The following is a 24,216-nucleotide window of genomic DNA, read 5'->3' as shown; positions in this document are numbered from 1 at the left end:
TTCGTGTGAGTCTTTTGGTGCGACTCTTTTGATAGGTGTAGTTTTTACGTGTTTTATTTCATTATTTTTGTGTGTGTTTGCATTGTGCATAATATATTTCATTTATATTTTGTTCGTTTTAGAGTAAGCTATGAATAGGATCATGTCTCACTTGTGCATGATGAATTTGCAGGTAAAATGACCGGAAAACTGAAATCAGAGCAAAAGGTGCAAGCCAAGAAGACAATGGGCAGAAAGGCTGGCGCCCGAGCGGTAGAATTTTACCGCTCGGGCGTGAGAAGTGATTCGAGAAACTGAATTCCAGAGAGCATCCGGCGCGAGAAATGCCTTCTGATTGGGCAGTGAAATCTTACCGCCCGAGCGCGAGTGCCACACTTCCCAAGCAAGATTATATAGGGTGTAGCGCTCGAGCGGTAATATTCTATCGCTCGAGCGCCACCTAATTTTGGAAACATCTTTTTGGCCGATTTCTTCCCTTATTTCTGAATGGGAGAGGATATGGAAGGGAATTTTGGACGAAAATTCAGAGATTATTCAGAGCCAAGGAGTCTAGAGATAGAAAAAGCTTGGAGCAATTTTTGGGACTGAAGATTTAAAGATTTCCGGGCATCGTTCCTCGCACTTTCGTCACGAATAGTATTTCTAATCTAGTTTTTATCATTTAAACATTGTTGTGTTTATTCTTACCATGAATTCTAGTAGCTAAACTTCAATACTGTTTTCATTATACTTACTAAAGTATAGCTAACTTTAATAATAATCTTCTTTTGCGAGTGAGTTCGAGAGAATAGCTTGTGATAAGAACGAGTAGAATAGTCCGTTGATCTACAATTTACATAGACATATGAAATTGGATACACGCCGATAGTCATAGTCCGGTCGGGCGAAAACTAGGGGATTTCATAGATCGATATGCGATTCACTCTTGATAAATAATTAAAGACATTTAATTACTTCACTGAGTAGAATTAGTTTTGTAATGTACCGTACTTTTAACTACTTTATAACTTGTGGAAAAATAAAATTTTCTTAAATTTAAAATAAACTTTAAATTTTCGTCCATAAAACAATAGTTCATCCCAAACAGAAATTGCTAAAGGAAAATGTTTGTTTAAAGATCATAAACCAAAACGTATAATCAGAGTATTTTGAACATTTCATAAAATTAAACTAAGGATGTCCTCGGGTTTAGCTTCCCGCTCAGTCCAAACCAGCTCACTGATCCTCACCACTCGTCTCTTAAAATTCATCCTCATCTGCATCGATCAAGTCTATTGAGTCTAAAGGCTCAACACGTATAAACTGAGAATAACGAGTAATACGTAATAAAATCACATGCAGCTTTAAAATAGAATGTAAATACTGGAACTTGAACTTGCACTTAAACTTGAACATACATACATAACATAGACGTGCCATCAACCTAAAACTTTTCTTAAACATGCTTGCATACTTTTACATACATAAACTTCATCATTTTCCATAGAGGCATGTTTCAAAGCTAGTGACCCATACATAAATACACGTGATCAGATTAAACCACAGTACTGAGCTGACAGGGAAGATCCACTACCACATACATTTCATAATTTAACGGGTAGATTGGTCCCTGGTCATACTTTATCGCTTTCCAGTCCTGATCTAAACCAGTTCATAATTTAACAGGGTGGATTGGTCCCTGTTCATACTTTACTGCTTTCCAATCTCATACATAATTTGGTCACAAGACATTTAGCATACCTCAAAAACATGAAAATATTTTCTTTTGCACGTCGAACATACTTACTTGGCGTTGAGAGATTGGTTGGATATCGCTTGGGGCCACTGCTACACATACTAACGTGAGTTCAAACCCTTATCTTTCATAACTTAGACGTAGGTACTCGTGCTCACTACCGAAGTAAATAAATAGCTTAGGACATTCTAAATCACTTGGGACTTGACCTCGTTGAATCGTACTAAACCATGATAAAGAACCCCAAAACAAATCCTATGTTTTATATTCATAACCACAAAACAAATACTATATTTTATATTCAAATAAAAAAAATAAAATTTTTTTTAAAGAGGGGGGTACACGGACCCCGTGTACGGGTCCGGGTAGGCACTAGAATTTCGTATTTTTGAAGGAAAAAGAACACGGACTCCGTGTCGGGGTCCGGGTACCCTGTGTATTTGGAAATTCACGAAAATTCACTAACTTAATCAGTCACCCTTTCAATTCAAGCCTAAGGACCATGAACCAAAACCTTAAGACTCATCCTAGGATGCTATTACATTGATTCAAACCCATACCCAAGCATCGACAAGCAACTTCAATACAACAATAACCCATAATTCGACATCGTTTAGCTTTCTACGACTTCTATTACATCCCAAGCCAATCCCGACCCAAACGAACCACCAAATAACACCTAAATACCTCCCATGACATATCTAAATGCAGTAGCACAAGCCCGATGATGCCAAACGAAGACTGCAACAAATAACTTCAAGAACATGTCAATAACACATTTTCATAAAAGTCGCAGTTTGAGCAGTCCCACGAAAATAATCATAACTCACTCATTTCGTATCCAAATATTTCGTATTTACTGTCCAATCGAAGGTATCAAAAAATTTTATGTTTCATATGTTGAAGGTTTTTCCAGAAACTCGACCAAAAAATCGCAGTAATTCAAATTACAGCAAATTACGAGTTTTAGATCTAAAAATGTTTCAAAAATCGATCCAACAATTTTCTGCTCAAACTTTGCACAACACACATGAATTTTAACGCATAATAAACAACACAACGCATAACATGACGAGATCGACGCAGAAAAAATAGAATACACAAGCCTTTATATCTTTAACGTTATCGAACGACGACACCGAAGCGGGAAGGATGCGAGAGGCGATCCGGGATGAATGTGGTGCGATTTTCTTGAAATAAAACTCACGAAAATTTTCTGGAATGGTGAAGGGAATGGGGCGGCTGCTCTCACTTTAGAACCCTAAGTTTTGCTCTCAAATTCTGAAAATAAAATGTGTAGGTGTGTGTTGTGTTTTGGTGTGTGTAAAAACATGTAAGTGTGTGTGAGTGTGTGTGTTTTAATTAGGAGAAATTATTGTTAAATTAACTAATTAAAATGTTAATAAAAAAATTTAACTCACACTAATTTTAAACAACTCCTCAATTAAAATAAATACACACTAATTTTAAAAAATTCACTTTTTTAACAACAGTAAAATGCACAAAGCCAACTTTAAAAGTTTCAAAATTCTAAACTCATTAAATACATAATTTAGGCTTTAAAATGCTGAAACTTATTAAATTAGTTAATATGCCTCAACCTTAACTTAAAAATATAATACCATATAAAAAAATACCAAAATCGTCACCGGTCTTTTTTTCTCAATCCCGCATCGAGTAATCGCCTGAAACAGGAAACTCTTGAAATATTTTAACGTGCATCACATAAGCATAAATAATTTAAAATAATGCAATTTAATAAATCATGCATCACTAAAAATCATTTTAAATTTAAATAACATATTTAACAATTAAATAAATGCATGAGTTTTACGTGTACTGATTTTGGGCTCTACAATTCCTCTCCTACTTATATAAATTTCGTACTCGAAATTAAATCTTACCGAACAACTCTGGGTAGTGATTCCTCATATCTGCTTCGGTCTCTCAAGTGGCCTCTTCCACTGATTGGTTCAACCACTGAACCTTGACCAACTTGGTCACCTTGTTTCGAAGTCTACGCTCTTATCTGTTTAGGATTTGAATAGGTCTTTCCTCATTCGACAGATTTGGAGCAAGCTGCAACGGCTCATAGCTCAAAACATGCGAAGGATTCGCTAAGTACTTCCTCAGCATCGAGACGTGGAATACATTGTAAACCCTGGCCAGATTTGGCGGGAGGGCAACACGATAAGCTAGTGTCCAAACTCTAACAAGAATCTCGAACGGCCCAATGAATCTCGGACTAAGCTTGCCTCTCTTCCCAAACCTCATAACACCCTTCATGGGTGCTATCTTTACGAAAACGTGATCGCCTTTGGAAAACTCAAGATCCCTTATTCTTTTGTCAGCATAACTCTTTTGAAGACTCTAGGCGGTCGTCATCCTGTCTCAGATCTTGACCACCACATCTGCAGTGTGCTGAACAATCTCTGGACCAAGCTTTGACCTCTCACCGACTTCATCCCAATGAATCGGCGATCTACACTTTCTCTCATACAATGCCTCGTAGGGGGCCTTATCTATAGATGATTGGAAGCTGTTGTTGTAGGTAAACTTCACTAGAGGTAGCTTCGATTCCCAAGTCCCATGGAAATCGATCATACAGGCTCGCAATAGATCCTCCAAAATCTTAATCACTTGCTCAGACTGGCCATCTATCTGTGGGTGAAAAGCTGTGCTGAATAGCAACTTCGTCCCCATGGTTGCATGCAAATTCTTTCAAAAGGACGATGTTAACCTCGGGTCCCTGTCGGACACAATAGAAGCTGGGATTCCGTGCAATCAGACGATCTCCCGGATATAGAGCTCCGCATACTGCGTCATGGAGAAAGTTGTCTTCACTGGCAAGAAGTGTGCCGGCTTAGTAAATCGATCCATTATAACCCAAATGGCATTGGATCCTCTAACTGACCTCGGCAAACCAATTACAAAGTCCATGGTAATATTCTCCCATTTCCACTCGGGGATAGGGAGTGGCTTGAGCATCCCTGCTGGCCTCTTATGCTCTGCCTTGACCTGCTCACAAGTGAGACATTCAGACACAAATCGGCTGATGTCTCGATTCATACCTGGCCACCAGTACAGAATATGTAAATCCTTGTATATCTTGGTACCTCCTGGATGAATGGAATACGGAGATGCATGTGCCTCTGTCAGAATATCCTTTCTGATCAAATCAACACTAGGCACCCACGTCCTTCCTCTATTGTAATGCCCGAATTTTGAAAAAAAAATAAAATTTTGGCAGTAGTTGTGATGGTTTATGGCTTTACGTTATGGTATGAATGGTAATGAATGTTATAGAATTGAATAGATAATGGATGGGTAGAATCAAAGGTTGAATTTGAGCTAAATAGGTAATGGAAGTGCAGAAACGGTATGAAAAATGTGGCAGTAGTTCTGGTTTTTAGCATAATGTTTTTTATATTGATCCAATTTATGTGAGGCCACTTTCATTAGAAAGATAAGACATAAGACTATAACTTTCTTATTTTGAGTTTTGGTCAAATCATTAGGGAAGACGAGCCAAAAGCGTCCCGAAGTGTGTCGTGCATATCGTCGTTCCTACAATGACACATGTTGGGAGATTGAGCATAACGTTTTACTCAGACCTCTGAATGACATGAGGCCAATTGGAGATGTAGGCCAAGACATAGGGCCACAACTTTCTAGTTTACTACTTTTGCAAATTCTGAAGCTAAAAATGCGTTTTGGACAGAATAAGGCGCGCCCCTGCGCCAGATCCTGCGCGATGGCACGCCCATTGCTGAAATTTTGGTATTTGGGCAGTATGGTGCGTGCCCCTGCGCCAAAACACGCGCCATCGCGCCCAGAACTTGTACAAAAAATGTGTTTTGAGGTTTGGATGGTATATATTAGATTGGGGAATGATTTTTGTATCATTTCTTCTCATCCTCATTTCTCTCCATTGGTTTAGAGTTAGGGTTCTTCATTCTCCTTCAATCCAATTTCTTCCAAGACATTAATCTTTGATTGAAGCCATAATATTTGCTTGGAGATTAGAAGTTCTTCTCCTCAAGAGTTTATAAGCAAGGTAAGAAAGCTTATTTCCTTGGTTTAGTGATTGTAGGGAAAACAATGTGTTGTTTGGTTTGAGTGTTGAGGTAAAGTTGTTAATATAATGATTGATGGTATTATTATTGTATGTATTGATATTTTGAAAAGAAATGGAATTGAAGGTAAGGGCAAAGTAAGGGAGCTAACTCTTTAGCACGCATATCATGTGTTTGATAAAATGATTTAATAAATGTTTTTATGGCATATTACGGTTAAGAAATTTACGGATCTTGATTCGAAGCAGTATTGAATTAATTATGAATTTTGAACAGAAACTACTTTGTTTTGATAGCTGATCAAAGTTCTTGAGTTATAGTAGAATTCAGAGGTTCAAGACTTCTCACCTACACATTTCGATCTTCTTTTGGTAATATTTGAAAGGTATGTTACGGTCGGTAACATACGAGGTAAAAGTATCATTTTTATTTTAAATTGAAAATTCTATGGCTTGATGAAATACTTGTGATTTTTGATGATTGATATTTTGAGATGAGCTTATTATGATATTGACTTGATGAGATTGAATTGCATCATTGCATTGCATATTGAGCCACTTTTCGATTCAGATTTGATATGGCGGAGGACGCCTTGATATATTAATTTGTTGGACGTATGGGGCTATAGTTGAGTTGGCATAGTGTATGCGGAGGTCGCTGCTATGGCCTGAACACTCTCTATAGGCGCACCATAGTCCTGGGATTGTAGAACACAGCACCCCACCTCGAGCGGATGAGTCGGTGGATGTTGCTGGGGGATTCTCTTTCCTTGGGTAGCCTATGACCAGATGATTCACTTGATCTTGAAATTTATTTATAGCCCACTGCTTCTGATCATGCATTGCATTATATTGCATCTTTATGGATTTATATGAACTATTTTGAAAATTAAATTCTCATATGTTATTGATTGTATCATACTGGGTTTATACTCACCGGCACGTCGGTTACCTCTTGTTTTCATGTGCTTGACGGTAGGTGAGGCGAGGCTTGGGATGCTAGAGTCCAGTTCCAGGAGAGGAGATACGAGTTAGAGTGGGATTCTCGGGTCTTAAGAGCTATTTGATGATGTTTGGATAACTTTTGTTCACTAGTTATGTTGACACGTTGAAAATTATATTTCAAACATTTGAGACATTTAAATTATTCTGACGATGTTTATGTCAGTTTATGAACAAGAAATTATATATTTTATTAAATCGTTTGGTTTGATACATTTAAAATTATTAGTATTAGATATCAGACCCGGGGCTCACATCTGTACCTCACGATACCATCAGACATTGCGTAGAGTACACTGCCCTTGGCCTCATCCTTCAGTCTCCATTTCTGCAACTTCTCATCTGAAGACTGACCTGCTCGGATTCGGTATAGCAAGGAAGACTGGACTGTCAGATTAGACAGTTTAGGATCCCTGCCATTATGATAAACCTCTAACCCGAAACTTTGAGTCTCTGAATAAAGAGATCTCTGCACTGACAACTGTGCTACGACTGCAACCTTTCGACTCAAGGCATCTGCCACAACATTAGCTTTCCCTGGATGGTAGCTAATTTCACAATCGTAGTCTTTTACCAACTCTAACCACCGTCTTTGTCTCATATTCAGCTCTTTCTGTGTGAAGAAATATTTTAGACTCTTGTGATCAGTGAATATCTGGCATTTCTCGCCGTACAAGTAATGTCTCTATATCTTCAACGCAAAGACAACGACAGCTAACTCAAGATCATGAGTCAAAAAATTTTTCTCATGAACCTTCAACTGCCTGGAAGCATAAGCTATCACCCGACCATGCTCCATCAACACTGAGCATAAACCGAGCTTAGATGCATCGGTGTATAACACAAAATCGCCTTGCCCTGATGGCATGGCTAACACTGGCGCTGAAATAAGAGCTTGCTTCAAAGTATCAAAGCTTTTCTGACATTCATCACTCCACACGAATTTAGCATTCTTCTTCGTCAGTGAAGTGAGTGGCACTGCTTATCGAAGAAAATCCTTGAATAAATTTTCGGTAGTAGCCTGCTAGGTCTTGGAAACTGCGAATCTCTGATGCATTCTTCGGTTCAACCCATTCCTTGACTGCTGATACCTTAGCTGGATCCACCTCAATACCACTGCTAGATATTATGTGACCCAAAATGCTACTTTCTCCAACCAAAATTCACACTTACTGAATTTTGCAAACAGCTTGCGACTCTGCAAAACCTGCAACACTGTACTCAAATGCTGAACATGTTCCTCATGGCTCTTCGAGTAAATGAGAATATCGTCAATGAACACTATGACGAACTGATATAGGTAGGGCTGAAATACGCGATTCATGAGGTCCATAAATATTCAGGAGCATTCGTCAGTCCAAACTGCATCACTTAAAACTCGTAACGCCCATATCTTGTTCTGAAAGCTGTCTTTTGAACATCTGCATCCTTTACCTTCAGTTGATGATACCCTGATCGAATATCTATCTTAGAGAACACTGTAGCTCCCTGCAACTGATCGAACAAGTCCTCGATCCTTGGAAGTGGGTATTTATTCTTGATCGTTACCTTGTTCAGTTCTCGGTAATCGATACACAGCCTCATGCTCCCGTCTTTCTTCTTTACGAAGAGTACTGGTGAGCCCCATGGTGAGAAACTAGGGTGGATGAATTCTTTGCCTAGAAGCTCCTGAATCTGCTGCTTGAGCTCTAACATCTCAGCTGGAGCTAGACGGTACGATGGTTTAGAGATTGGCACGGTGCCAGGCACAAGGTCAATTGAAAACTCCACCTCTCTCTCTGGTGGAAGGACTGTGATGTCATCCAAAAATACGTCAGGAAAATCTCTGATTACTGCTACTTCAGTTATTGACTGAGTGGGTATGTCAGGTACAGACACAATGCTAGCCAAGAATGCCTGACAGCTCTTGTGCATAAGTCTCCGCGCCTGCATGCAAGAGATCATGCGAGAAAAACTCCTCCATCTCGTTGGCTCAAATAGAAACTGCTCCATGCCCAAAGGTCTTACCAACACTGACCTTTTCTGGAAATCGATAAGAACTCTGTTCTTCGTCAGCCAGTCCATTCCAAAAATGATATCAAACTATGGCAGCACAATCAAATCGGCATACACTAGGTGGCCATGCAGTTCCAGATCAATGTCAATGACCACACTTCTAGCTGATAATTCTTCCCCTGATGGGACTTTCACTGAGTAGCTCACGTCGAGTCCAATAGACTTGACGTCAAGGTGACTAGCGAACGACTCCGAAATAAAGAAATGGGTGGCCCCTGAATCTATCAAGGCTTTCGTGGATACTCTCCTTATAAAAATATTCCCTTAGAGGCGATAGTACAACACAAAACTTATATCCCAAAGTTCTAAACTTAACATCAAGCATAGCAGAAAATTTCTATTCCAAGTCACAAAAGTATTAACTAGCACACTAATAATCCCAAATAAAATTAAAAACATGCATAGCAAGAATAATGCGGTGCTTAATTAAATAAGTTTACCGGTCAATAGTGTCGTGTCTGGGTTCGCCTCCTGAGCATGCATGGGGAACACTCTCCCCTGGGTTGGCTGCCTCCACTATGGGCACTCCTTTAGCATGTGATCACTAGCTCCACTTTTGAAACATCTGCCCGACCCATATAAACACTGACCCGGGTGCTGGCGGTTGCACTTCGGGCACACTGGGTACTCCGGCCTCTGAGGAGCCTTCGGCTATGGGATAGGACCCTTGCCTTTCGGCGGTTCGTGATATGGCTTCTTTCCTGGCTGCCCCTGGAATGGCATCTTGAACTGAGGTCGCTGTTGCTGCTGCTATGGTGCCTGATAGGGCCTATTGCCATGCCTATTGACCTCGATATCTTTCTGGTCCTGCTCTGCCGCCCAGGCTCTAGATACTGCAATGGTGTAGGTAGTCGGACCAGTAACCCTGACATCACGGCGCAAGATTGGCCACAAGCCAATCCATAAAATGCCTCAGCTTCGCCTGGGCATCATTAGCTATCAGGGGCACAAAGTGACACCCCCTCTCAAACTTCCTCACAAACTCCGCAACGCTGCTATCCCCTCTGACGCAACGTCATGAACTCCCTGGTCAGGCGAGAGCGTACTTCCTCAGTGAAGTACTTGGAGTAAAATACCTCCTTAAATCCATTCCACGTCAGTGTTTGCAAGTTAACTGACACTAGTGCACTTTCCCACCATAGCATGGAGTCTCCAATCCACAAGTTGGTGGCGCACATAACCTGGTCTGCATCCTGCAGCTCCATGAACTCGAATATCACCTCGATGGAATTAATCCATCCTTCAGCTATCATCGGGTCATTAGTCCCCGAAAATTTCTTTGGGTTCATCCTCCTGAACCTCTCATACACCGCCTCTTGTTTTGGCCTAGCCCCCGTATAAACTGCAGCCTGGTTCCCCGCAAATTGTGCGAAGAACTGAGTCATACCTGCAAGCATCTGTGCTTCCATATCTGGCGGTGGTGGAGGAGGAGCGTCTCTCCCTTCCTCCCGAGCCTCCCTGTCCTCATCCCTTACTTCATGGTTAATCAAGCGTCTAGGAGGCATACTGTTCCAACAATTTACCCAACACGTAAACCCAATATGCATGAACATAATATCAATACCATAAGATACACGTAATTCGAACTTAAAACATGGATATGCTGAAATCATTACTTAATGCTTAATCCATAACATAATTTAAAACTTTAAAACTTACAGACTTGAGGTGTGGCTTCGTGAGCTTCTCGCAACTGGCAGTAGGCATAACCCTATACAAGAACACCGCTCTGATACCAACTGTAACGTACCGTACTTTTAACTACTTTAAAATTTGCGAAAAAATAAAATTTTTCTTAAATATAAAATAAACTTTAAATTTTCGTCCATAAAACAATAGTTCATCAAAAACAGAAATTGCTAAAGGAAAATGCTTGTTTAAAGATCATAAAGCAAAACGTATAATCAAAGTATTTTGAACATTTCATCAGAGTATTTTGAACATTTCTTAACTAGTCGTTTTAACGGTGTTTTAATCCCGAAAAATCTCAAACTTTAATATAAAATTCCTAATTTCTATATTTAGTCTTTTTATATTATTTTAGCCCTTATGAACCTTTACTCGACCCCCGTGAGCCGTTTGTCAATTATTTAAGTTTAGAAAACCCTCACTTGACCCTATTTGGTTAGCACCAAGTCATCTTTTGATTTTCTCGAGCCGCGCTCGAACCATAGTGAACCAGACCCTAACAACCACCCTTAGACACCCTACTAGACCTTAGGAACCCACGGAAACATTCCCCAGCCCCTTAACCGAACCATAATAGCCTTCCCATGTAGTGGCCGAGAACTCCTATGTGGACAAGGACTCATGTTTAGGTGTCTAGGACTCTATCCCATGACTTGGCCCTCTAACCAGCCTCTCCAGCACTCGCCTAGGACCCTTAGGACACACTCTAGCCCAGCCCTTGAACCCCAGGCCAAGCCTCACAACCCTGCATGCATGCTAAATTAAAGCCTGCGACCTGCGTGCAACTTGACTCACTTCTCGGGTAGGAGTCCTCGATGGATAGAACTCCTCCCAGCCCTCTTGTTTTGAATCCTAGCATGGCGAAGACCCAAACATTGACACCCCCACGTCCTTGGATAGCCCTGGAACCAAGCCAAGATCAAGCCTAGCCGTGGAGTACAAAACCGAAGCCCTTGACCTCACATGACAGCAGCTTGCTTCTCAGATTATTCTCATGATCATGTTGTTGTTAAGGTGATGTTCTAGGGCTCTAATTTCATGTAAAACAATGCTTGATCGTTAACTATATCATGGCAGCCCTTAATCAATACAAATACATGTTTTTGGTAAACAAAACCCAAGTTTTAAAAGCCATGTGCATGAAACTTCGAAAATAATCATCATGGTTCTTAATTTTTTCATTCAAGATATGTAATAAATCATAATATGGTGTGATGATGAGTAAAAGGAGAATATGGCGTGCCTTTGCGTATTAAACGCACGATTATTCGTTGACGACGACGAAGAACGGAGCAAGACCTTGGCTTTGAATTTCCTTGAGCTTTCTCGATTTTTTCCCTTCGATATTGATGATGGTGTGTGCCGTGTGATTGGTATGCAATTTCAGAAAAGTGGGCGTGAATAAAGTGTGGGTTTAGGGTAAGTTTTATACATTAAATACTAATCAAACACTAACAAGGTTTAGGCCTATTAAGCCAACAATTTAGGCCCATTAGTCTTAATTAGGATTTATTTAAAATATTAAAATAATTTTGTTTAAATAAGTTTGTGAATTTATTAGCCGAGTTGCCAAAACGTTCGTATTTTTGTTGAAAAACCAACGCCGATAAAAATTACGTCCCTGCGTATAAAATCACCTCAAAACTCCATATTTTCAAAAATAAGAAAAAGCATCACCATTATTTCAAATAATTAAAAAAAATAACCAATAAAAACATTTTCTATTTTTCAGCCATCGGTCTCCGTTCCTCGACGCAACTCGAATAACATTTAAAAATGCATTTTTATGCAACAATTTAGAAAAGTATATTTTAAACATATAAATATGCACAACATATTTAATTCATGCAATTAAAACATTTAATTAAAATACAAGAGAATTTAATAACTTGCATGCATGTGGTTCGCGTGGACCTTTAAATTTTCGGGGCATTACAATCATCACCCTTTAAATTGAATTTCGTCCTCGAAATTTGCTTATCCTTAATAACCCAAAGTTTAGACTTAGTTCTAGTATCTCAAAATCACGCTTCCGCTGCACTAATATGATAAAACTTAAATTCTAGGATGTCATTACGTCTCCTTGATCCCAATTAATTTTTTCTTCTAAATCCTTATTTTCGAATCGCAACTTAAAAAAACCCATAATAACTTAGTGCTGTTACTATTATAACCTCGAATTTCAACTTTTCTTACAATTCCCAATAATAAAAGATCGATGGCCATACTTATCGAATATTATTTTCCTTATTTTATACCCAAAATGTTCATCAACCTATCAAATATCAATATTAAAATCCCAAACACATCCGCTAACACATAGATTTTCAAGCCTAATATCGATTCATCCTTAAAAACTATTGATTAAAATTTCTTATAATACTAAAACCAAGATATCCCAAGGTTCTGAATATTCTTAAAAGTCTAAATCATCAAAATTCTTACCATTTAACCCATTCAATTCTTGTTTATTGCTAAACTAGTCCCCAAATTCCTTAAAAATTGCAAAATTAATTCTTAATTTCCTCAAAAATTATCCCATTTGGTCCTTAATTTCGAAAATCCTACGATTAACCCATAGGTTCTTGACATTCTTAATTTCCTTCTTCTGATTTCCCATAACATAATTTCGATAAATTTAAACATATTTACCCAAAAATCAATTCCTATGACCAATATTACCTTTCATCAAACTTAAAATCCCAATTTATACATTTCCTTACTTCCCAAGATAATCGCAGTCCTCGAATAATTATTACTTATGTCAAATTCCCAAAATTTAATTCGACTAGTAACCATGAATCAAAAATATTTTCTTAGAAAATCTACGTGTCCCAAAGCATTCATAATATTCACGATTAACTTATAGCCCAAAAAGTAGAACGTCAATACTAAAACCCAAAAATCAACATAGTCCAATTCCACCACGAAGCCAACATGCGTTGAAATCATATAATTTTTCATTTCATATAGTATTACGTATAAAAATTTCGAAGCATATAAAACATATATTATCATAAAGCTATTATACATGTGATGTGAACATATAATTCATGTACTTATGCATGTAACATCATAAAATCATATAAAGCATGTAAACTTACAAGTTTGAGGCTTGATGACTGATCTTTCCGGTGCTGATGGTGGCACAACCTTTTACAGAACCATTGCTCTGATACCAACTGAAACGTCTGCTTGATCGTTTTCTTAAAATGTACTAGATTTTTTTTGAAACACTCCAATTATCGGTCGATACATATACATATACATAAAAATACTTTTGCCCCATTTTAAAATAAACATCCAACTAGTATTTGAAAATCCAAAGGGAATAGTAAAAACCAGAATTCGTAAAAACGTTTTACCGAACCTAAAAAACAATAAATGTTAAAAAGTACTGTAGCACATACTAAACCTCTCAAAATATCTCAAAAGCATAAATAAAGTGTCGTAAAAATTTTTAATGAAAAATCATAAACATAAATGCGGAAAATAGAAGCGCTGGTCCTCGGGTTATGTGCACCGACAGTTCAGCAAGTCACCCATCAAGACCTCCAATATCAAAGTTATTAATATCACCTGGATCATACACACTAGTGAGTCTAAAGACTCAACACATTATATCCTTGATAACAAGTAATACGTAATACAGTTAACATATAACAGTGAAAAATACTTGTACTTAAAATATCATTTTCATAATAATGCATAAACTTTAAACTTTAAACATTTTCATAAACATAATCATATAAACATATTCATATTCATATCCATATTCGTGTCCATATTCATATACATATTCATGTTCGTGTTTGTTGAATTCAGATCGTGATTGTGACTCGTATTCTTAATCGTATTGAGCGATGGATCCATCTAAAGAAAACCACAGTACTGTGCGGCGGGGGACACCAGCAACACTTTCACCGATCAACTGGGCCCTCGCCAACGTATTAACATATTCGTATTCGTATTCATATCCGTATCCAAGGAAACACGACCGTCGGGCTCCCACTGGGACCATAACCCTCACGATATTTCCAACATATAGTAGTCACAATCCCTTCACATCCTTCAGCATATCGTATTTCCATCACTTTATAAAAACATGCATATTAATAATGTTTTATTTTGAAACCAAGCATGCAACATGTCTTTTAAATGCCCATATTTAAATCATAAAAATCATAGACATTTAAAAATCATAATTTAACATATAAAAATTATTAAACTTCCATAATCATTGTAAATAATCGTATTAGCATATAAAACAGCATTTAGGGTACTTCCATGACGTTTACTAATTCTTAGGTGTAAAAAGACCATTTTACCCCTGGACGTAAAATTTCACGTTGTTGACTTTTTCTTAATTTCATTGACTCTAACATGTCCCATATAATTATTTAAGCTTAAAGTAAAATTCTCATAATTTTATTCAGCTTAAAAACTAGGCTTTTTAATTAATTCGTAACTAGTCGTTTTAACGGTGTTTTAATCCCGAAAAATCTCAAACTTTAATATAATATGTCACGCCCCATGTTCGAAGCGTCGGTGGCATCCGACATTGTTTAGCAATTATATTGAAAACAATAAAGCCTCGTATCATGTCAAACTAGTCTTTTTCATAAATGGAATATCGTCTTACAATGACAAAAGAATAAGCTTTTTACATCAGAGTTTACAGAAGCTTAATCAAAAGAAAAGGAGTACAATTCTCGATTTTTCCAATCTCGAAATCTGATCACCATCCCCAGAACGCTTCTTGCTCTTCTTCATTTACTTGCTCTTCACTTTTATCTGAAATTTGTAAGGGGTGAGTGTTTTAGGAAACACTCAGCAAGTGGGGGTCGATCGATTCCAAAGATACATATAGAACTTAGTTTTCTTAAAACGTCTTTTTAACAAACTTTCAAAACTTAATATTCTTAACTTATCATGACAGAAGCGAATCGAATAAATGACAGAATTTATCAGAGGATTCAGATCAATTCAGAAACAGATCAAATCAAACGAATACAACACTCTTACTCATCTCATTTCTATGGTCAAATTGTCCCCAATATGTTAGTCCTCTAAGGGGTGAGGCCAGAACATGGTTTTATACCCACCAATGGGGGCCAGAACAGAACTACAATTCTCGTCCCATTTCAAATCGAATCGTAACAATGGCAACAGAATTCAGAAGTAACAGATAGAACTTTTCAGAGTTTCAGATTTCAGAGTTTTCATACAGACACAGCGGAACCAAAGATTTTGACGCATAGAAGAAATACATAATCGATCGAAATTTTAAACATAACATACTAATATTTTTGAAAAAAAGGGACACATCAACATGCATGCCTCATTATGTATATCAAAGTTTAAAAATACAACAAAATATTTAACAAAAGCCCACTTACTGATTTCTTGTTCAAAACTTTCTCTTGAAATTTCGGCAGCACTTCGGCGCAACTCTAACCAACACTAGCTTCAGTCGGGCAGCACCTTGACACGGAAAAGCAACTCTGGACTGCACGAAATTCCTTCCTCCTTCTTCCTTTACTTCGGTCGAGACTTGTGAGGGTGATGGGAAACCAAAATTTTGGATGCTTTTGAAGGATTATTTGAAGTGCCCTTGCATGTCGTCTTAGGTGGTATTTATAGAAAAAGCTTGGCCCTTTCACCTAGCCTTGGCCGATTTCTTTGGGTCCAAGATTAACCATAATTGTGGTTCAAAATCCCATGTATTCTTCAAGTCCAAGATTAGCCATAATTGTGGTTCAAAGTCCCATGCATTCTTCAAGAGTCACCTTGATCTTCTATAGGGTCATTTCCTGCATCATTAATGTGTCTTAGTCCTTTAGCTCCTCCCTTAGCTCCTCCATGGGTTTACTCAAAGGTTATTTCTTGCATACTTAATTTGTCCAAACTTTTATCTCAACTTATAGCTCCGTTTTGGTCTTGTTAGGACAAGCTTGGTTGAGCTTCTTCGAGCTGAAGGATGGAGTCCTTGAGCTGGGGTTTTACTCCTCCTGTGACAATACTTCGATTGATGCGGTTATTTGCAGCACGATCTCCTGTTGAGCTAATCCCCGAGCTTTGAAGTTATTTCCTCGAGTTAAATTTGATGAAATCTAAGTTCATATTTAAGTTCTATAGTTAAAATGAAAGTTGTTAAGCTTAGTTTGAGTTAAATTTCAAGTTCAAATTTCTTACATGATTTGCTTCGGATTGGAAAAATTCTGGGTTCTCACATAAAATTCCTAAATTCTAAATTCAGTATTTTTATATTATTTTAGCCCTTATAAACAATGACTCGACCCCCGTGAGCCGTTTTTCAATTATTTAAGTTTAGAAAACCCTCACTTGACCCTATTTGGTTAGCATCGAGTCATCTTTCGATTTTCTCGAGCCGCCCTAGAACCATAGTGAACCAGACCCTGACCAACACCTTTATACACCCTACTGGACCTTAGGAACCCACGGAAACCTTCCCAGCCCCTTAACCAAACCATAACAGCCTTCCAATGTAGTGGCCGAGAACTCCTATGTGGACAAGGACTCAGGTTTAGGTGTCTAGCACTCTAGCCCATAACTTGGCCCTCTAACCAGCCTCTCCAACACTCGCCTAGGACCCTTAGGACACAGTCTAGCCCAGCCCTTGAACCCCAGGCCAAGCCTCACATCCATGCACAAGCCTGCAACCTGCGCGCAACTTGACTCACTTCTCGGGTAGGATTCCTCGATTGATAGGACACCTCCCAGCCCTCTTGTTTCGACTCCTAGCATGGATAAGTCCCTACCCTTGACACCTCCACGTCCCTGGCTAGCCCTGGAACCAAGCGAAGATCAAGCCTAGCCGTGGAGTACAAAACCGAAGCCCTTGACCTCACATGACAGCAGCTTGCTTCTCAGATTATTCTCATGATCGTGTGGTTGTTAAGGTGATGTTCTAGGGATCTAATTTCATGTAAAACAATGCTTGATCGTTACCTATATCATGGCAGCCCTTAATCAATACAAATACATGTTTTTGGTTAACAAAACCCAAGTTTTAAAACCCATGTGCATGCAACTACGAAAATAATCATCATGGTTCTTAATTTTTTCATTCAAAATATGTAATAAATCATAATATGGTGTCATGATAAGTAAAGGGAGAATATGGCATGCCTTTGCGTATTTAACGCACGATTATTCGTTGACAAAGGCGAAGAATGGAGCAAGACCTTGGCTTTGAATTTCCTTGAGCTTTCTCGATTTTTTCCCTTCGATATTGATGATGGTGTGTGCCGTGTGATTGGTATGCAATTTCAGAAAAGTGTGCGTGAATAAAGTGTGGGTTTAGGGTGAGTTTTATACATTAAATACTAATCAAACACTAACAAGGCTTTAGGCCTATTAAGCCAACAATTTAGGCCCATTAGTCTTAATTAGGATTTTATTAAAATATTAAAATAATTTTGTTTAAATAAGTTTGTGAATTTATTAGCCGGTTTGCCAAAACGTTCGTATTTTTGTTGAAAATCCAACACCGATAAAAATTATGTCCCGGCGTATAAAATCACCTTAAAACTCCATATTTTTAAAAATAAGAAAAAACATCACCCTTATTTCAAATAATTAAAAACAAATAACCAATAAAAATATTTTCTATTTTTCAGCCATCGGTCTCCGTTCCTCGATCGCAACTCGAATAACATTTAAAAATACATTTTTATGCAACAATGTAGAAAAGTATATTTTAAACATATAAATATGCACAACATATTTAATTCATGCAATTAAAACATTTAATTAAAATACAAGAGAATTTAATAACTTGCGTGCATGTGGTTCGCGTGGACCTTTAAATTTTCGGGGCATTACACTCCCACTCAGTCAAAGCCAGCTCACTGGTCCTCACCCCTCATCTATTCAAATTCATCCTCACCTGCATCGATCAAGTCTAGTGAGTCTAAAGATTCAACACGTATAAACTGAGAATAACGAGTAATACGTAATAAAATCACATGCATCTTTAAAATAGAACGTACATACTGGAACTTGAACTTGCACTTAAACTTGAACATACATACATAAAATAGACGTGCCATCAACTTAAAACTTTTCTTAAACATGCTTGCATACTTGTACATACATAAACTTCATCATTTTGCGTAGAGGCATGTTTAAAACCAAGTGACCCATACATAAATACTCCTGATCAGACTAAACCACAGTACTGGGCTGACAAGGAAGATCCACTGCCACATACATGAGATCCCCATTCATAATTTTACGGATGGATTGGTCCCTAGTCATACTTTATCGCTTTCCAATCCTGATCTAAACCCGTTCATAATTTAACGGGATGGATTGGTCCCTGGTTATACTTTAACGCTTTCCAATCCCATACATAATTTGGTCACAAGACATTTATCATACCTCAAAAACATGAAAATATTTTCTTTTGCACATCGAAGATACTTACTTGTCGTTGAGAGATTCGTTGGATTTCGCTTGGGGCCACTGCTGCACATACTAACGTGATTTCAAACCCTTATCTTTCATAACTTAGACGTAGGTACTCGTGCTCACTACCGAAATAAATAAATAGCTTATGACATTCTAGATCACTCGGGACTTGACCTCGTTTAATCGTACTAAACCATGATAAAAAAACCCCAAAACAAATCCTATATTTTATATTCAAATAAAAAATAACTTTTTTTTTAAAGAGGGGAGGACACATGGACCCCGTGTAGAGGTCCGTCTATGGGTTCGGGTAAGCACTGGAATTTCGTATTTTTGAAGGAAAAAGGACACGGACTCCGTGTCGGGGTCCGGGTACCCTCTGTATTTGGAAATTCACGAAAATTCACTAACTTAATCATTCACCCTTTCAATCCAAGCTTAAGGACCATGAACCAATACCTCGAGACTCATCCTAGGATTCTATTACATTGATTCAAACCCATAAAAACACCCAAACGTCCCCAAGCATCGACAGAGCAACTTCAATACAACAATAACCCGTAATTCGACATCGTTTATCTTCCTACGACTTTTTTTACATCCCAAGCCAATCCCGACCCAAACGAACCACCAAATAACACCTAAATACCTCCCATAAAAGATCTAAATGCAGTAACACAAGCCCGGCGATGCCCAACGAAGTCTGCAACAAATAACTTCAAGAACATGTCAAGAACACATTTTCATAAAAGTCGTAGTTTGAGCAGTCCCACGAAAACAATCATAACTCACTCATTCCATATCCAAATATTTCGAATTTACTGTCAAATCGAAGGTATCAAAAAGTTCTATGTTTCATATGTTGAAGGTTTTTCCATAAACTCGACTGAAAATTCGCAGTAATTCAAATTACAACAAATTACGAGTTTTATATCTAAAAACGTTTCAAAAATCGATCCAACAATTTTCTGCTCAAACTTTGCACATCACACATGGATTTTTAAGCATAATAAACAACACAACGCATAAAATGACGAGATCGACGCATGAAAAATAGAATATACATGCCTTTAAATCTTTATCGTTACCGAACGACGACACCGAAGCGGGAAGGATGCGAGAGGCGATCCGAGATGAACGTGGCGCGATTTTATTGAAATAAAACTCACGAAAATTTGCTGGAATGCTGAAGGGAATAGGGCGGCTGCTCTCCCTTTAGAACCTTAAGTTTTGCTCTCAAATTCCTGAAAATAAAATGTGTAGGTTTGTGTTGTGTGTTTTGGTGTATGTAAAAACATGTAACTGTGTGTGAGTGTGTGTAACGTGTGTGTGTGTTTTAATTAGGAGAAATTATTGTTAAATTAACTAATTAAAATGCTAATAAAAAAAGATTTACTCACACTAATTTTAAACAACTCCTCAATTAAAATAAATACACAATAATTTTATAAAATTCTCCTTTTTAACAACATAAAATGCACAAAGACAACTTTAAAAGTTTCAAATTCTAGAATCACTAAATACATAATTTAGGCTTTAAAATGCTGAAACATATTAAATTAATTAATAAGTCCCAACCTTAACTTAAAAATAAAATAACATATAAAAAATGCCAAAATGTCACCTATCTCTTTTCCTCAATCCCGCATCGAATAATCGCCTGAAACATGAAACTCGTGAAATATTTTAACGTGCATCACATAAGCATAAATAATTTAAAATAATACAATTTAATAAATCATGCATCACTAAAAATCATTTTAAATTTAAATAAATGATCTAACAATTAAATAAATGCATGGGTTTTACGTGTACTGATTTTGGGCTCTACAAGTTTGGCATAGCTCGAGAGGGCGTGTTCCATTGATTAGGAAATCTCGTCGGAAGCATACATTACTATCGAACAAATTAATTAATTAACGAAGGGTATGTGAATTGAAATTCCCAACAAATCCATTTCTCATAGAAATCTATTTAAGTGTTTTAGAATTTATATTTCAGCATTTAATTCTTGACTTGTTCATTGAGTTTTTATTTAATTTTAGTAGTCATAAACAACCATTCAAATTTCGTTGCTAAAGATTTGATAACTGAAAATAATAATTGCAAAATACAGTCTTCAGTGGAACGATACTCGTACTCGCTTACAGTATACTATTATTTGAGATCGTGCACTTGCGATTAATTTTCGAGCAAACAAAATCATATTTTTATTAAGGATTCCACAGTGAAAGTTTTGCTCGATCAAGTTTTTGGCGCTGTTGCAAGGGACTATTAATTCTCAAATTTATTTTTAGTTATTTTTTTTAGCATTGTTATATTTTTCTTGAGCTAACACTCCATATTCTATTCTAGATATCTTTTCCAGTGCATGCCAAAGTCACTTGACGTGGAGCTTGAGCAGTTTGACCCAAAAATTGAAAGGACTTTCCGCAGAAAAAGACAGCAGCAGAGACTGAAGGAATTGATGGAGAGGCACGAGCACGAGCATGAGGAGGAACACCATGAAGATAGACATGTTGAGATATCACGCCGCATTCCGATGATATAGTATGCCCAGCCTTCTTTGGATGGTCCATGCCCCAGCATTGTGAGGCCTATTTTGCGGGCAAATCACTTCGAAATCAAGCCAGCTATAATTCAGATGATTCAGAATACAGTCCAGTTTGGAGGATCTGCAGTAGATGACCCAAACACTGCACATCACAGATTTTCTTGAAATTTTCGATACTTTTAAATTTAATGGAGTTTCTGATGATGCTGTTAGGTTGAGTTTATTTTTTTTCTCCTTACGAGACAAAGCTAAAGCATGGTTAAATTGTTTGCTTGTAGGTTCGATCACCACATGGGAGGATATGGAGAAAGCGTTTCTCATTAAATACTTTCCTCCATCTAAGACCATGAAGCTGCGGGCAGACATCACCACATTTGCTCAATTCGAGCAGGAGTCTTTATATGAGGCATGGGAGCGTTTCAAAGATCTGTTGCGAAGATGTCCTCATCACGAACTGCCACTTGAGTTAGTCGTTCAAACCTTTTACTATGGCTTACTGACTCCTAATCGTACTATGATAGATGATGTTGCTTGTGGAAACCTACTAAGAAAAACTGCTTAGGAAGGATATGAGTTATTGGAGAAGATGGCCGCTAGCAGCTATCATCCTCAATCTGAAAGGAGCAACCAGCGAAGAAGTGCATGAGTTCACCAGGTAACTGACCTTTCCGCTATTACTGTACAACTTGATGTCTTGAACATGAAATTTGATGGCTTGAATATGGGTGGCACGGCTATGCGTCCTCAAGAGATATTCTGTGATAAATGTGGAGGAGAACACTTTGCGAAAGACTGTCAAGATGACAATACATTTTATGTGCAAGAAGGGGCACCAGTGAATCAAGTGTGGGTCCAAAACCATCCAATGAATGATCCGTATTCGAACATATACAATCCTGGATGGAGGCAACATCCCAGCTTCTCATGGGGTGGCCAAAATAGTAAGAATCGACCACAGGGAGGACAACCACATGAGAAACAACCAATGTACAAATCTGACCCTCCTAGAGAAGAGAAGTCCAATTTGGAGAAGTTGATGTCTAAGTTCATCTCATCTATCGAAACTAGACTCCAAAATCAAGATGCATCGATAAAGGGGCTAGAGAATTAGATTGGACAGTTAGCTAAGATGATAGCAAGTAGAGAGCCGAGTACCTTGCCAAGTAACACAGAGACAAATCCAAAAGATCAAGTGAAGGCCATCGAGTTGAAGAGTGGAAAAATTTTAGAGTCTAGAGAGACAAAAAAAATCAAGTACTAGATGAACAGACTGAGTCATCAAAAGGTAAGTCTCCTAACTCTACACCGACAGCCACTGCACAATCTAAAATTGTTATCCCTCCACCTTTTCCTGCAGCATTAAAAAAGGCGAAATTAGATGCGCCATTCTGTAAGTTCTTAGAAGTATTCAAGAAATTGCACATCAATATTCCCTTTGCTGATGCTCTGATGCAAATGCCAAGCTATGCTAAATTTATGAAGGATATCTTAGCAAATAAGAGAAAATTAGAGGATCACATGATGGTAAATCTAACTGAAAATTGCTCTGCTTTGGTGCAAAACAAGATCCCACCGAAACTTAAGGATCCACGGAGTTTTCCAGGGAGTTTTTCTATTCCTTGCGTGATTGGTGATATCTTTTTTCATAAAGCTTTGTGTGATCTTGGTGCAATATTAATCTTATGCCTTAATCTGTATTCAGGAAACTTGGATTAGGAGAACCTAAGACAACAAGGATGTCCTTGCAACTTGCAGATAGATCTATCAAATACCCGCGAGGAGTCGTAGAGGACGTCATGGTAAAGGTGGACAAATTCATATTTCCTCCATATTTTGTAGTACTTGACATGGAGGAAGACATGGAGATGCCCTTGATTCTGGGAGACCATTCTTTGCGACTAGCAAGGCCCTGATTGATCTTCAAGAAAGGAAGTTGAGATTGAGAGTGGACGAGGAAGAAATTAAATTGGACGTTTTTAATGCTCTTAAGCACACATTGCACACGGATGATTGTTTTAGAATTGATGCTGTGGATTCACTTGTGTGTAATTTTGTGCAGGATTCTATGAAGGACCCATTGGAAGCCACCCTTACAATTGAATTGAAGGAGAATGACTTGGACGAAGAGAAAGATGAAATAGTGGCATACTTTAATGACAACCATCCATGGAAAAAGCCAATGAGGATGAGACTGGAGAATTTGGGAGAGCGAAAAAATTTGACCTCTCCAAAGTCAAGCATCAAGAACCACCGACGCTTGAGCTCAAGCCACTGCCTCTGCACCTAAAGTACGTATACCTAGGTGAGAATAACAGTTTAATTGTCATTATTTCTGTAGCTTTGACAGATGCCATAGAGGAAAAATTGTTGCAAGTTCTCAAAGCGTACAAAAAGGCATTTTCCTGGAAGGTGGCAGACATTAATGGAATAAGTCCATCAATCTGCATGCACAAAATCTTGATGGAAGAAAAGTACTCACCCCTCGTGCAACCTTAAAGATGACTCAATCCAAAGATGCAAGAGGTAGTGAATGCTGAAACTATTAAGCTTCTCGATGCAGGTATTATCTATCATATTTCAGATAGTGCATGGGTAAGTCCTGTTCAATGTGTGCCTAAGAAAGGTGGGATTACGGTGAACACTAATGAAAAGAATGAACTTATTCCCAAG

General features: G+C 38.0%; 1 non-coding gene across 1 annotated transcript; it reads right to left on the bottom strand.

The window, feature by feature from the left end:
* Positions 1-21,896: 21,896 nt before the first annotated feature.
* On the bottom strand, positions 21,897-22,002 carry LOC142525695 (small nucleolar RNA R71). Its single transcript, XR_012815145.1, has one exon. It is a non-coding gene; the product is annotated as a small nucleolar RNA R71 (small nucleolar RNA).
* Positions 22,003-24,216: the final 2,214 nt, after the last annotated feature.

This window comes from Primulina tabacum, chromosome 14, assembly GCF_025594145.1.
Source record: "Primulina tabacum isolate GXHZ01 chromosome 14, ASM2559414v2, whole genome shotgun sequence".
NCBI lineage: Eukaryota > Viridiplantae > Streptophyta > Magnoliopsida > Lamiales > Gesneriaceae > Primulina > Primulina tabacum.
The sequence above is the reverse complement of the archived record's forward strand: the minus strand, read 5'-3'. Positions and strand labels throughout refer to the sequence as shown.